This window comes from Hypanus sabinus, chromosome 11 (assembly GCF_030144855.1).
Source record: "Hypanus sabinus isolate sHypSab1 chromosome 11, sHypSab1.hap1, whole genome shotgun sequence".
Classification (NCBI taxonomy): Eukaryota; Metazoa; Chordata; class Chondrichthyes; order Myliobatiformes; family Dasyatidae; genus Hypanus; species Hypanus sabinus.
This window is the reverse complement of record NC_082716.1, coordinates 25,269,693-25,285,772: the sequence shown is the minus strand read 5'-3', so window position 1 is coordinate 25,285,772 and position 16,080 is coordinate 25,269,693. Positions and strand designations below refer to the sequence as shown.

General features: G+C 39.8%; 1 protein-coding gene and 1 pseudogene across 3 annotated transcripts in view; both read left to right on the top strand.

Annotated features, from left to right (window-relative positions):
* Positions 1-16,080, top strand: part of LOC132401544 (dihydropyrimidine dehydrogenase [NADP(+)]-like) — an 889,454-nt gene that overhangs the window by 43,863 nt on the left and 829,511 nt on the right. The gene's annotated exons all lie outside the window — the stretch shown is intronic.
* On the top strand, positions 545-16,066 carry LOC132401642 (eukaryotic translation initiation factor 4E transporter-like; annotated as a pseudogene).

Sequence of the window (16,080 nt, the reverse complement as noted above, 5' to 3'; positions counted from 1 at the left end):
TTATCCTGAACCAAGTAGACAGGTCACTTGTGCCTTTGCACATTAAGTAATGTGAGACTCTTCAATCTTGCTTCTTGTTTATCTGAAAATGGATCATCTTACTAATTTTTTTGGAATCAAGGTTTTAGCAAGTAGGAACAACTTCACAATCTGGTCATTTCAAGTAAAAATGCAGTAAATTGCGTCACCACAGTGGTAGACAACTTTTTTTTTAACCTCAAAAGCATTATTTTGTCAGAACCTGAGAAATAGAACAAAATCCGTGATTGAAATTTGAATTTTTATGTTTTTTGATATGTTTTTAAGGGATTAGAAACTGCAAGTTGAACAGAAATTGCTTGGGTTGTGCCAAAACGAAGTCTGGATTTTACAAGAAAACAGTTGCTCTCAAATGATCTTCCTGCCTAGTAGCAGATCTTTGAATTCAGATGGGGTAAAATTATATGATAGCATGTAGTTTGGAGGCTTGCAGTGAATTGGCGGGATTTCAGCAATTTTGACACTTAACCAGTGGTAGGTTTGGCAAGTTGCCTGGTGATCAATCATGGCAGCTTGTGCGATTGATGTAGCTGGAGGCAGTTGTGAGCAGGTTTGTAATAATAATATGCCAGTCACATCACAGATGAGTTGGGCAGAGAAGGTAACTGCTGGATAGATAGTGGGATCTGTGAAACAATGTGAGCCTCTGAGATCCCGAGCACAGCCGATAAACCTCTTCATGATTCTCACCTGAGGTACGTATAGACTAAAATGTCATTCATCTGCCTACTCTAACAGCATGTGTTCTTGCAGTTGGCAGATAGATTCCTCATGGTGAAAATTATAATCTGCTTGTATACAGAAAGCCCACTATCAGCTGCAACAATATTTTGACCAGCCAAGCATAAGCTTGACTGTTAATTGATAATTGGCACATTTAGCTTAGCCATGTAGTCAGAAACAGTTGGTGATTTGATTAATTAAAAAAGAAAACTGAGAAATTAGAGTTTTTCAGCACAATCAAGTGAAAATGAAAACTTAGAATTAATATTCTAATCGCTCAACTAACATGACTTCAACGTATCTTGAAAACCTATCATTTAATAGTGTTTAAGAGTTACTAATTAGAGTTGTTCACACTTTTAGCTATCGTGGCTTTTATTCCCAGTGAAATGTCTCTCCACTGGTGGGGCACTGTTCGTTCCAGTGTCACCTGCTGATGGTCTAGTTGTCTTCATTTAGGACTCAGTAAGTCCAAGATCACCTTGTTTAGTGAAGCTATTAAGTTCTGTGCCATGGAGGTTTGGCCATGTGATAATTGCTTTTATTTAAGCTTGTTCTCATGTTTGTGAATTATGACAGCCACATGCAGTGTAAGTTTAAGCACCATCCTTTATCACCCATCTGCAAATCTAATGCACTGAAAAAAAGTATCTGGGTAACTGTGCTCCCAATTATTCTGTAGTCCATCCTAATAGGTATTGACATAAGCCACACGTACTGTGGCTTAACAAATATTTTATTATTTGTTAAATTATTTATGTTTATATTACTTTATGTGTAGTATGTGAGTTACATGTACTGTGTTGTGCAACTTGTCCTGGAGAAATGTTTCCTCAAATGGTATGCATGAAATATGGTTGAATAACAATGAACGAACTATATAAACCTAGATGGATATATTCTCTTAATAAGCCATTTTGGAACAGTTATTTTGCTTCTTTTCCTTCAAATTTCTCCAGATTATGCATTGAGTGCAACTCAAAATGGTACCCGATTACCTGAGTTCCAGTCCACACACTACTCTGAATTTCCCATAAGAGATGCGTATCTCAGTGATAAGTATACAAAAACAAAATTTTCTTTTCCAGGCTGTCCGGCCTTAGTTCATTATTGTCCAACTGCTAAGGTAAGAATACAACTGAACAAGATATTTGATGAAAGGTAATAGATCTGATGCAACAACCTTAGTCTTTTGTCACATAGCGACACCATTTTCAATAAAGATCAGTGTCAAAGAAGTTGCATCATTGCTCCAATCATTTCTCAATCTTCCTTCCTTACTACTATGCTGCAGCTCACCTCAAATTTCCTACAGCTAATCTTCAGAACTTAGGCAAACCATTCAAACTACAGAGACGATACTCGACGACAGAAAGAACCAAGATCACCAAATGCTCAGAGGACCTGCCTGCTGCAGCATGCAGGTGATACTTGGATTCATACAAACTCCTTTAAAAGTATATAGGAGAGTGCAAGAGCAAGGTTGTCTACTAGCTTACCTCTGCTACATCTCATTGCCCTCAGCCTATAACGGTATTAGTTTATTAGCGTCACGTAACCAGATACAGTGAAAAGATTGCCTTAGCAGATCATTACCTTGTGCATCATGGCTAAACGAGGTAATGCAACAACAAAGCAGAATTAATTAAAATAGCTATAGAGAAAGTGCTGTGCAGGTAAACGATAAGGTACAAGATCACAATGAGATACTATAGGCTGAGAGTCCATCTTCGTACTGGAGAACTACTTAATAGTCTTATACAGTGGGGTAGAACCTGGTGGTAAGCACTTTACACTTACACTAAACACTTTAAAATTCAGAGATTTTGTAGATTTTAAAATAATATAAATTATGTATAAAGTAAAAAATGGACGGTTACCACAAAGTATCGGAAGGTTGTTTAAAGTGAGAGAGAGTCAACATGATTTGAGAGGAACATGTATATTTAAAAACAAAGGATAAGAACAAATGTAAAAAATCATTGTATTTCAGTCAGGGGTGAATCTATGGAACAGTTGTAGTAAGAATTTAAAAACATGCACCACACTTAACAGGTTTAAAAACTATTTAATGAACAGATATAAAATACATGATTTAAAATGAATGGGAGTAATGTAAGTAAATGGTAATTGGAATTGGATTTTGTGTTTTTAAAAATATTATGAAATTTTTTGTTTTTGATGTGATGATTGTGGCCAAATATGTTGTATAAGTAAGAGGGGTAGGTGTAATGAGCTGTAGCTTCAGCCTACACCCTTTTGGTCTGTTTTAAAGAATATCCATGTTTTCTTGTTGTAATTTTGTCCTATGAAATCATTGTTGTAAATGATGCTCATGTTTGTACTGACTGAAATAAAATAATTTCATTTATTTCAAGCATGCATTCATTCAAGTGCTTTTTGGTTCTTCTACCCGATGGGAGATGGGAATAGATAAAATGTTCACGGTGGTTTGGAACTTTGATTATGCAGGCTGCATTACTGAGGCATGGAGAAGTATAGGCAGAGTTCACAGAGGGCAGGCCTGTTTCCATGAGCAGTGTCCATCCCTCTCTGCAGTTTCTTGCAAGTCCCGTGCAGACCAGTTGCCATACCAAGGTGGAATGTATTCAGATGGCGACTTCCTTATGGATGCTTCGATTAAAAGTTGGTAGGCTTCACACCAAAACCCAAGAAAATGTGGACCATTTCCCCATATATTAGGAGTCATCTCTTGGGAAAGGTAGATGTCAATACTGAAATCCAGCATTTCCTTTAATATGCCTTCAGAGTCTTCAGCGGATTGAGCTAAAGGGTATTTGAAGGTCAGTCTCTGAAAACACAAATCTTGTAATCCACAGGGCTCCATTGGTCTCTGCCCTCAATTTGGTTTTGAGATCAAAACCACATATGGCAGGCATTGGAAGGCACTGGAAAATGTTAATTATACATTCTTTGAAAAACCCTCCCAACCCAATGGAAGAATAAGTGAATCAATGTACGCATCATCTCCTACACTAACATCCCCAGCAATGAGGTCTTAGTTTCTCTCAATCAGCTATGTTGAGCAGGTCATGTTGATTGAATGCCCAACATCGGATATTCAATTCTGGGCTGTGCCATTGAAAGTTACCAGGCAAACAGAGAGAAACATAGAGAGATTTTCAGATGAATTCTGAAAGTTAAAAGATTTTGCAAAATTAGTTTTATTTTGTCATATGTATCTCGAAACATACAGTGAAATGCATAATCTTGCATCAAAAACCAACATGGTTAGGGGATACGCTGGGGCAGCCCACAAGGGTCATCTTGCTTCTGGCACAAATATAGTATGCCCACAACATACTAACCCTAACTGTGTGCCCTTTTGGAACGTGAGAGGAAACTGGGGAGCCCAAAGGAAATCCATGTGGTCACAGGGCGAACGTAAAAACTCCTTACAGATAGTGGCGGGAATTTAATCCCAATCTTCCACTTACTGGCACTGCATAGTGATTAACCCACTGCTTCAGTAACAACGCCACCTTGAGTAAGTAAATTCCCCAGTGCCTCTGACCCTCCAGCCTGTGACCTCTCCAAGTGGAGAAGGAACAGTTGGAATCATATTGAGAACTTAAAGGCCATGCATCAGCTTCACAGAGAAGCCCTGTCTAAGTGTCAAAAGGTTCACCCAACCTTGCTAACTTGGGAAAATTCTGTCATTCCCATTTTGCTCCCCTTGGCCTCCTTAAACTTGATGATTCAAAGTGGAAACAAGTCGTCCCTGATCCCAAGAGAAAAATATTTGCAACAGTGTGGTCAAAATCTGAATGGAGGACCACATTGCACACAGAATTTGCACATTACAAGCTCCCATGAGGAACCAAGTAGTAAAAGGCAGATAATATTTTCTTATTGATGTTAATAAAGGAACAAATATTGTCTAGAATGCCAGAAGTAACTCTCCTGCTGTTAAATTGAATTGCTGAATCTTTTACATGCAATTGAAAGGCACACAGTAATGTTCTCACGTCACATCTGCCAGATGGCATCCTTGAGAATACTGCATACTTTCAGTGTGCTGCTGGAGCATCGTTCTTTGTTTCTGTATTTGATCCTCTAGAGTGGGATTTGAACTCTAAAAGCCACAAGGGGTTGGGAGTAATATAATGATATGAAAACTGGCTGACAGGCGGGAAACAAAGAATAGGAATAAACTGGTCTTTTGACAGTGCAGGAGGTAATGAGAGGAATACTACAGGGAGCGGTGCTTAGGATCCAGTAGTTCGATGTATGAATCAGTGAGTCGGGTGAGGGAGCCAATTGTAGTCTGTTTGCAGATGGGTGGACTCGAGTTCGGAGGAAGATGCAAAAAGGCTTCAAGGTAAGATGAGTTGAGTTCCAGATGTAGGATAATGTGGATTGGATCATCCATTCTGATGCTGAAGTTTGATGGAGGGTCTAATTGCCTACTAATGCACCTTTTTTTTTTAGCCTTCTGTTCCCCTTAAAAGTACCCTGTTCTAGTTACTGCACTTGCTAGTATCCTCCCATACAAAGGCTGGCATGGCCCATTATCTCTGTTCATTTTTGCTATCTCAGAGTTCACAAGAGTCTTTCCTTCACTTTAAATTTATGGGAATTTAAGTCCACTACTTTCCGACTTTTAATCAAAGGGATAGTCAATGTCTTTGTGCTAATTAACAAGCAGCTAATCTTATCACTGTGGCCTAACCAGTTTAACTTGCTCACTGAAACCAGAATGGAGACGGAAGGAAGGAAACAGACTATGTTTGTGGAACTGGGTTCAATAGCTTTGCCTGGGTGTTTACTGCTTTGGGTTTGGATATGTATGTCCGGAGTGAAAGTGGATGAGATATGTCATTGGAGTAAAACAATAACTTTTCCATGTGGGGTAACGCATTACCCTTTTAGAGAACCTAACTGAATGTCACAGGAAACATAGGTACAACAATTTATTTATTATTGTGTGTTTTAGAATACTATGCCAAACGTACTTCATAGAAGCAATGAGGCAAAATGAATATTCAGTTGCAAAGGAGGATATCCAGAGGGTAACATAAACGGGGACTGCTGTACAAAGGAAGAGTAATGCAGAGTCTAACAGCGGTAGAGGCCAGCCGGTGATGTGGCATCAGCATTCGATTTCGGTGTAAGTAGTCCTGGGTTCGAATCCTGGCTCCTTGCACACCCTCCGTGCTGAGTCGAGCATTAAGCTCACAACTTGGCCTCGTCAAAGCCAGGTAAATGCTAAAGAAACAGCAGGGTTGCTGCCCATTGCGGCACGAGATGCAGAGAGGAGCAACAACAGAAGTGGTAGAGGGATATGGGAGGAATTTTAAAATGACGTCTGGACAACTAAAAATACCTTCATAAATAAAAAAGAGAGGGAGACTGTGCATGTTTTTGATCAGAGTTAAAGGAGAAGGGGTTTTGAGGATGGGGTGGTTGATGTAGTTTTAAGGCTGGAGGGGTTGGGTAGAGAAAAAGTCAAGGACAGATTTAATAGGATTTAAGCAGGAGTGGGAGGATAATGGTTCTGTGGAATTCAGTGCAGACTAGAAAGGTGAACGCAAGAAGTAGCAAGAGTTGGGCATTTCTTTTGCCTGTTCTTGTCATTCATTCAGATTGTGGATGATCTTTTGCCACCATATCACTTTCCTGCATTAGTCATTTATGTAGTGAACTACATGTACCTGTCTGGACACGCCCCCTGCTGACTGCTCCTGTGGCTCCTCCCACAGACCCCGGTTTAAAGGCGATTGAGGCCTGAGCCTGGCCCTCAGTCTCCAGGATGTAGTATGGTGGTCAATTACTGCTTGTTCTTTCTTCCAGTCAATAAAAGCCAATATCTTGCCTCACATTTCAGAGAGAGTTATTGATGGTGCATCAATTTATCTCCTGATTTTGCCAGTATTTAAATATATACCAGTCTCTTTATTAAACTCATCAGATAATAGCTGGATTAAGAGGATAGATTGAATAAACTAGGGACTTTCACTCTGGAGTGAAGGAAGACGAGAGGTGACTTGATAAGAGTGTACAGGATCATAAGAGGTATAAGACTTTATCCCAGGGCAGAAAAGTATAATACCAGAAGGCATAATTCTAAGGTGATTGGAGGAAAGTATATATAGGGGTGATGTCAGGGGTAATTTTTGTTTATGCACAACAAGTGGTGAGTGCATGGAATACCATGTGGAGGATGGTGTTGGTGACGGACACATTAGAGACATTTAAGAAATTTTAGATAGGCCCATGGATGATTGAAAAATGGCGGGTTGTGTAGGAGTGAAGCATTATTTCGATCTTAGAGCTAAAAGATCTGCTCAACATCCTGGGCTGAAGGGCTCTACTGTGCTGTAGAATTCTGTTCTATGTTCTTAACTGAGCTTCCATAGACCTCTTGAGTAGAAAATTAATCACCCATGTGGTGAAATAATTTCTCCTGATCATCCCTGATGGTTGACCTCTTATTTAGAGACTGCAACCCTTAGATTTAGACATCCTAACCTGGGTAAAAAAAAACACCCTGGATCTAACCTATCAAGATAATGTTTCTATGGGTTTAAACTTTACATCGGGGAAAATGAGGAACAAAGAAGAGGATTGCTATACAAATAATGTGTTTGAAAAAGTGCAGAAGATTTTAATGGCAGGCTAACAAACAATCATATTAAGCTTTGGACTGGTTAGATAGGTTGTGCAACTGGGGATTGGGGAAAATAGTGGTGGAGAGGCCCCGAGGATAGTATGATTAGAGTTTTTGTTTGGGGTAAAAGTCAGGCCAAAACATGATAATGGGGGACTCAAGGAAGACAAGAAGCCAAGTGTGTTTTATTTTATCTTCAAGGGCATCTGTCAGCAGCCAGTTCCCAGGGTTGGACTTCTTCGACTGGATCTTGCACAATCAAGGTCCTCTAATGCTTTGTCAATACAGGTGGCATATTACTCATGAAGGATTTCACTTGGAAGAGTGAATGGACCACATACACAAGTTTTATAGGTGAATTTAAGTTAGCATTGTTGGTATCCGGGCTCTTCAATGCATTAGCACCACAAAGGCATGATTATGAACTTCACCTGTCATCTGTTAACATCGTTCACAGCAAGGAGAGCACTGTTTAGTTTTATGTTGATGTTTTGAAATAATTCTTACTGTTCTACTTGCTATCATGTGCATGTTCATAAAGTTATTTCTTCATAGTTCAAAGTAAATTTTACATCAAAATACAAATATGTCACCAGGTACTACCGTGAGATTCATTTCCTTGCAGGCATTCACAGCAAAACAAAGAAGTACAATAGAATCAATGGAAAAACTGCACAAAGTGTTTGATAAATTGTGAAAATACAAAAAGAAACAAGTAGTAGTAGTAATAATAATAATAAGAAGAAGAAGAAATAAATTGAGTCTGAGTTGTGGGGACTTGAAAGTGAATCCATGGTTTGTGTTCAGTAATTATTTTCAGTGTTGTGGTGAGTGAAGATATCCATGCTGGTTCAGGAGCCTGATAGTTGAAAGGTAATAACTGTTTCTGAACCTGGTGGTGTGGAATCTACAGTAAATCTCCTGCAGCTCCTTACTAATAGTAACATTGAGAAGAGAGCATGACCTGGATGGTGGTGTCCTTGATGATAGATGCTAGTTTCTCATGGCAGCACCCTTTGTAGATCTGCTCAGTGTTGGGGAGGTCTTCTCCTGTGACAAAGGGGTCTGTGTCCACTACTTTTTGTAGGCTTTTCCATACTTGTTTCCATACCATACCAAGATGCAAACCATCAGGATATTCTCCACTGTGCCTCTATCCAAGTTTGCACAGATTCAGCATGTCATTTAAAACTGACAAACTTTTGAGAAAGTAGAAACTTGCTGTATTTTCCTTGAAAGGACATTTAGCGCTGGTCCCAGGACAGATCCTCTGATATGATAATACACAGGAATTTAAAGTTACTGACATCTCTTGGATGTTCCTTACTAGAGCTGAAAGCTTTCAATATTTGATTTGAACTACTACACTTAAAACCAGAAAGCTGTCTTCTTCCTATTCTCTGTACCACCTTATGACATTTAAATATTTGCTGTATTTTTTTCTGTATTTGCTGTATATTTGCCGAATTTAAAACCAAAAAAAATTTCTCATAACTATATTTTTATTTAGCTTAATTACTAATTCTTCTGGATTGCATACTTTGATTTGGGCATTTATTATTATCCTGGTTCTATTAATTACAGTATTTGAACAAGTTTAACTTTGATTCTTTCAGAATTGTCCTCGGCTGTTTCAATATCTTTCTGTAGATGTATATACACTTAGTGGCCACTGTATTAGATACAGCTTGTTAATACAAACAGTCAATCATGTGGCAGCAATTCAAAGCGTAAAAGCATACAAACATGATCAGGAGGTTCAGTTGTTCAGAATGGAGGAGAAATGGGATCTAAATGACTTGGAACATGGAGTGATTTTGGTGCCAGATAAAGTGGTTTGAATATCGCAGACACTGCTGGTTTCCTGAGAACCATGGTTCTGCGGAGCAAAAATGCCTTGTTAGTGAGAAAGATTAGGAGTGAATGGCTAGACTGTTTCAAGCTGATGAGAAGGTGACAGTAACTCAAATAACCGTAAGTTATAACAGTGGCTGAAGAGGATCTCCGAATGCTTAACACGTGGTACCTTGAAGTGGATGGGCTAGAACAGCAGAAAACTGTGAACATATACTCAGTGGTCACTTTATTAGGTAGCTCCTGTCTCTAATAAAGTGTCCACTGAGTGTAATTCTTTTATGACCTTCCAGGCTATTTTAACATTATTTCCAATTGATTGGCGCACACATTTATTAGTTCAGTTTATTTTGTAATACATGGTCCTTTCTGTGAAGGAAACTAAATCATATTGAATTGAGTTTGAATTGGTTATTTTTTCGAAATAGTAATCAGCAGCTGCTCTGATACGTGAGCCCTGTGCATTGCATTATACCTCTCCGCATCAAACTGGTTCTTATTGTTTCCTAACCTATCACCCAGTTTGCTGCCTGTACCTGAACCTACATCACTTTTGTGTGCAACTTTATAGGACCATAAAACTTTGAAAGGGAAATAGGCCATTCAGCCCATCAAGTCTGTTCTGCCATTCCATCAGTGCTTATTTATTATCCCTCTCAAGCCCGTTCTCCTGACTTCTCCCCATGACACCCTAATCAAGGACCTCTCAACATCCACTTTAAATATACCTAAATATTTGGCCTCCACAGCCATCTGTGCCAATGATTCACTACCTTCGGGGTAAAGAAATTCTTCCTCATCTCAGAGAGGACCAAAGGGTCCTACTTGTATCTGGTGATGCACCTGTGGTCTTGGATTCTCCCACTACAGGAAACATCCTTTTCAAATCCGCTCTATCTAGACAATCAATATTTGATAGGTTTTACTGAGTTCCCCTTCATTCTTCAAAACTCCAATGAGTACAGGCCCAAAGCCATCAAATACTCCTCACATGTTAACAGTTACATTCCTGGAATCATTCTCGTGAACCTCCTCTGAACCATCTCCAATTTCAGCTTGTCCATGGATAGGGGGCCCAATACTGCAAATATCTTCTGACTTCCAAAAGCATAAGTGTATTTTGGATTGGCATGAGCATTTGTGACCAGCATCAAGTTATGTTTGTGCCTTATTTATGATTATCTGTTGGCTAGTGACTTTATTTTCTCCAAAGAACATAATTTAAAAACAATGTTCAAAATAATTTCCTCAAAAGGCATGCTGTGACATTAACTTGCACTTCATGCATAGCCATTGGGATTTATTGGAAAACCACCTATTAAGGCAATTTCATTGAATGTATTCCCAAATGCTTAGCTCTGGTGGTAATAACTGAATATACTGCACTGCTAGAAACATTTTGACATCGATCAAAGACAGCTAAGCAATATTGTGGTATAATTGGGACCACTGTAATGTAGAGAACATTTGATTTGTGAAAACGTATTTTGCAATAGGATCAGTGGAGATTTGCGAGCTTGTAACATGTAAATGCTGGATACTTTTTGTTGTAGCCCTTTGACAAAGCTGTTGAGAAACAAAATTCTATAAAGCACTATAAAGTCTTATACAGTATGTTCTAAAGTCTATATAGTGTATTATATAATAAAGAGTATTCTATAGATGTGTAGTGCATAATGTATTGACTGGCTTCACACAGCCTGGTATGGAAACACCAATGCTCTTGAAAGGAAAATCCTACAAAAATTAGTGGATATGACCCAGTCCATCACAGGTGAAGCCCTCTCCACCATTGAACACATCCACACAAACTGTTGTATGGGAAAGCAGCATCCATCGTCAGGGACCCCCTCCAACAGGGCACACTTTTCTCTCTGCTCCCAATAGGAAGAAGGTGCCAGAGCCTCGGGACTCACACCACAAGGTTCAGGAACAATCATTATCCCTCAATCATCAGGCTCTTGAAAGAGAAGGGATAACTTCAATCAACTTCACTTGCACAAAATTAAAATGTTCCTACAACCTATCGACTCACTTTCAAGGACTCTATATCTCAGGTTCTGAACACTTACTGCTTGTTTTTTATTATTATTTTTTTCTTTTTGTATTGGCACAGTTCGTTATCCTGTGCACCCTCTTTGAATGCTCAGGTTTATGCAGTCTTTCATTGATTCTATTATGGTAATTATTGATTATGCCTGATATGAAATTAATCCTGGCATTTTATATGATGGTATTTATGTACTTTGAATATTAATTTACTTTGAACATTGAACTCTGAAGTCAACATATCTGTTGTGTGCCTACTTCCAGTTAAATTTTCTTTATTGTTCTGCTTTCTTTATAATAACTTTCAGTGGAACATAACTGCCTGTTTTGACATGAACCATTTCAAAAGAACTCTGTTGTTTGAACACAAGAGCTTTGAAGCAATATTTGCAGAAGGGTTCAATGTCTGTTGCTTGTTTCTGGGAATGATTATCTCTCTGTAAACCTGTTTGTTATATTTTGTAATGAAAAGTGTCAGCCGTGACTTATATAAACATTGCATTTGAAGTGATGTGGGTGTTGGGCTATTATCCATGGATTGTGGATGGGTTAGTATGGACTCCAAGAAATGACAGCTATTTTCTTGTTAACAGGCATGTTTAGTGTGGATCCTACATGTATTCATGGCCTGCAGTGTTCCTTCCCAGTTTAGTTCATTCACGTAGAACTAATTTTATTGCACGCTAGCTGGCAATTCTGTAGTGAATGGTGAGCTAGTTGCTGTGCCAGTGTCAGATTGCACCTGACTTCTGTGCTTGCACGTTGCAGTGCACATTTTAGTAACAAACCAGAGGTCATATTGAAGTATCCATTCTCCTGCTCCATCACTGGACTTGGCGTTCAAGCAAGACTGACAATCAGTTGTATTGTTTTGAGGGTCCAGTTACCTTTCAGATTCCAATTTATTCCTTATGTACATCAAAATACGCAGATAAGTGCGCCATTTAACAGCCAGCACATCCTTGGATGTGCTGGGGACAGCCCACTAGTGCTGCCACACAATCTGGCACCTAAATGACATACCCACAAGGCTCAGCAATCCAGCAAAGGACACAAAATAGAACACAACAAAAAACAAAACAATAGTAATACAAGCCTCACTCCTCCCTCAACCTCACACCCTCTTCCAACACCAGGACAAGCCATCTTTGGCTTTCAGCCTGTGGACTTGGATTTGCAGACATTGGGCCTTTGATATCCCCAGTGAACTGAAGGCGTGGCTTTTAATTTGGCTTCTAATTGACTTTCAGGCTTCGATCTTGAGTATTGACCCCAAGGACTTGCCAATACCGTTGAAAAGGATCTGAACTCCAGCCTTTGCCCTCCATTTTTGCTGAGGACGAGACCTGGAACACTAGGCCTTGAACTCCAGGCCTGTTGATCCGCATACCTGGAGGATATCTTTCACACCTGGCCTCTCAGCTTTGTGTTTGAGAACAGCAGTAATGCTCGGAAGTATGACAAAACAACAGAACAATGGAGTTCATATACTGACAGATTTGAACATTTTGCACCAGCAAATGAAATTTCAGATGATAGTCATGTTTCATCTTTTCTGACTGATGGGTGCAAAACATTTAATTTATTAAGCAATCTAATGCAACCTGCTAAGCCTGGTGATAAGCCTAATGAAGACATAGTTAAAGTTTTAAAGAACCACTATTCACTTAAACATTTGATTATTGCTGAGAGGTCTGGATTTTATAAAAGGAATCAAGAGGGAGGTGATTTTCTTTGAGTTTATGGCAGTGCCGAAGCAATTGACTGAACACTGATTTTGGGCAGCCACTGAATGACACATTGCAATATAGACACATATTTGGTCTGCATAGTGAGGCAATTCAGAAATGCTTACAGAAGACAAACTAACAATAATGCATTTGAGGCTAGTACATTTATGGAGATGGCAGCTAAAGAAGCACAGCTATTAAGCACATCCTCTCAAGTTCATAAAATTACTGCTTCTAAGAGTAGGACATCTATTGAAATATTGTGGCACAACTGGGCATTCAGCAAAATGCTAGTATACTTAAGCTGTGGCAAAAAGGGACATTTTGAATGTGCCTGTAAAAGTAAAAAAGTTCTCTAACCGAAAACAAAGTAGTAAAAATATGACTTCTGGAAAAGCAAAAAGAAACATGTTAACAAGATGGAGTATACGGAGGATGGACTCAATGTCTCTCACTCTGTGGTAGAAGAAGCTTCACATATTTAATCTGTTTCAGGACACAATGACGACTATTGTGTGACCCTGTGGTTGGATGGGGCCACAATGAGGATGCAGGTGGACACAGGTGTCAGAAACAGGTTATGAGGAGAACTAGCAGCATCTCGCCCAAGAAGGGGCAAGGTTGATTTTAAACTCTGGTGAAGTTGTTCCAATAAGGGGAGTAGTGCTTTTTACTGTGGAGATTAATCAACAGAGAAATAAACTTCTACTGTATGATGCTGAGGATGTTCTACGAGGTTGTGGTGGCCAGTGCTATCATGTTTGCTGTTGTGTGCTGGGGCAGCAGGCTGAGGGCAGCAGACACCAACAGAATCAACAAACTCATTCGTAAGGCCAGTGATGATGTGGGGGTGGAACTGGACTCTCTGACAGTGGTGTCTGAAAGGAGGATGCTGTCCAAGTTGCATGCCATCTTGGACAATGTCTCCCATCCACTCCATAATGTACTGGTTAGGCTCAGGAGTACATTCAGCCAGAGACTCATTCCACTGAGATGTAACACTGAGCGTCATAGGAAGTCATTCCTGCCTGTGGCCATCAAACTTTACAACTCCTCCCTCAGAGTGTCAGACACCCTGAGCCAATAGGCTGGTCCTGGACTTATTTCCACTTGGCATAATTAACTTATTTAATTACTTATGGTTTTATATTGCTATATTTCTTCACTATTCTTGGTTGGTGTGGCTGTAACGAATTCCAAGGAAAAGCTGCTAGAACAACTGTGCTTCAGATTTTCAGAGAACAGTTCTCAAATGAAGAAATGCAGATCCACAAGAGAGAATAAAGGAAAAAAAGGATCTTGATGTTGTACTCAGTCCTCAAAGCCAAAGCTTTGCATAAGCTATTATGTGACCAATACCGCCAATATTCAATGATCTGGAGCTCATTGGAAAATAACGAGAATGAAGATATTTGTGGGTTGGGTTGTTAATGGAGAACTGGATGTGGGCGCATAATGGCAACAAGAAGTTTTGATCAGGCTGGCAGAGACAAAGATTTGTGTGACAAGAAATGCTGGAAGAGGAAGAGAATGAGACCACAAGGAAAAGGACCCTAGGGGAAAGTTGGTAATGGCAAAACACATTTTTGGAGAGCGGAGGTGAAGAGGAACCAGAAAGGTTTTCTGCTGGCTCCACTAGTCAATCAGAAACAATAAAGCTGACAAGCTTTGTTGATGAAGCGCTGTTGGAGAATCCAAGTTGGGAAAGGAGGTGGAGAAAATTATCAGAAGCCCTTAAAGAAGGTGTAGAATGCAATGGTGATGCCCAAGCAGAGATGCCTACTGCTTCTGCATCAGAAGCTGACCAAGAAGTTCCTCAAGAAGCAGTCCTGCCTGAACACTCATTGGAGGACTTTGCCTTCAATGAGTTTTTCAACATGGAGAAAAGTGTACCTGGACTAGCACTGATGATTGAAGAGGTGCTTGGTGGAGGATTACAGTCATCCAGCTGGTTCAGTTAGTTACTCCAATAGACTGTGGTCTATTCCACAGGAAGAACTGAGAGACTTGCTGGTCTGGAGCAAAGGATCCCTACTTCTTCACAGCTTGGAAATTACTTTGCTCTTATTCCATCATGAGAAGATAATAAGGAGATTAATAAAAATACTGATATTTTAGAAAAATGCTGTCCAATGTCACTGCCAACAAGGAGAACTTAAAGGAAAGTTCACAGACTGCCATGGTTTTGTCTTTGAAAGAGGCAGAAATATAGAAATCGATAACACATTACAGGCCCTTGAGACCACAATGTTGTGCCGACCGTGTAACCTGCTCTAGAAGCTACCTGGAATTTCCCTACCATATAGCCCTCTATTTTTCTAAGCTCCAAGTACTTAAGTGTCTCTTAAAAGATCCTATTGGATCCACCTCTACCACTGTCACTGGCAGTGCTTTCCATGCACCCACCACTCTCTGTGTGGAAAAACTTGCCTCTAATGTACCCCTTGTACCTGTTTCTAAGCACCTTAAAACTATGCCCCCTCATGTTAGCATTTCAGCCCTGGGAAGAACCCTCTGGCTATCCACAGGATCAATATGTCTCATCATCTTATATATCTCCATCAGGTCACCTTTCATCCCCCATCACTCCAATGAGAAAGGGCCAAGTTCACTCAACCCATTCTCATAAGGCACGCTCTCCAATCCAAGTAACATCCTTGTAAATCTCCTCTGCACTCTCTCTGTAGTAGCCACATCCTTCCTGCTGCGAGTGACCAGAACTGAACACAGTACAGCAGAACTGTAAGATCTAGAAATAAAATCTTAGTAGAAGCTTGCCAACCCCATTCTTGATGGAACATCTGGGCCAGACTCTATCTTCATCACCTGGCCTTCAACAAATACAAAAAAAAGACACAGAGGTGACCGCTTTCAATATGCTATTTAGCGGTAAGAAGGCAAAATCTCCTGAAATTGTTCTGCCCTTTAAAATGCAGACTTCATCTCAAGATATTCTAAGTGATGTGCTTGGCATCACAATCATCACAGGCCAGACCTTAATCAGCAAGGCAATTTGTCCTCCATCACCTGTGCTTCCTGAGGTGCCCCATACTG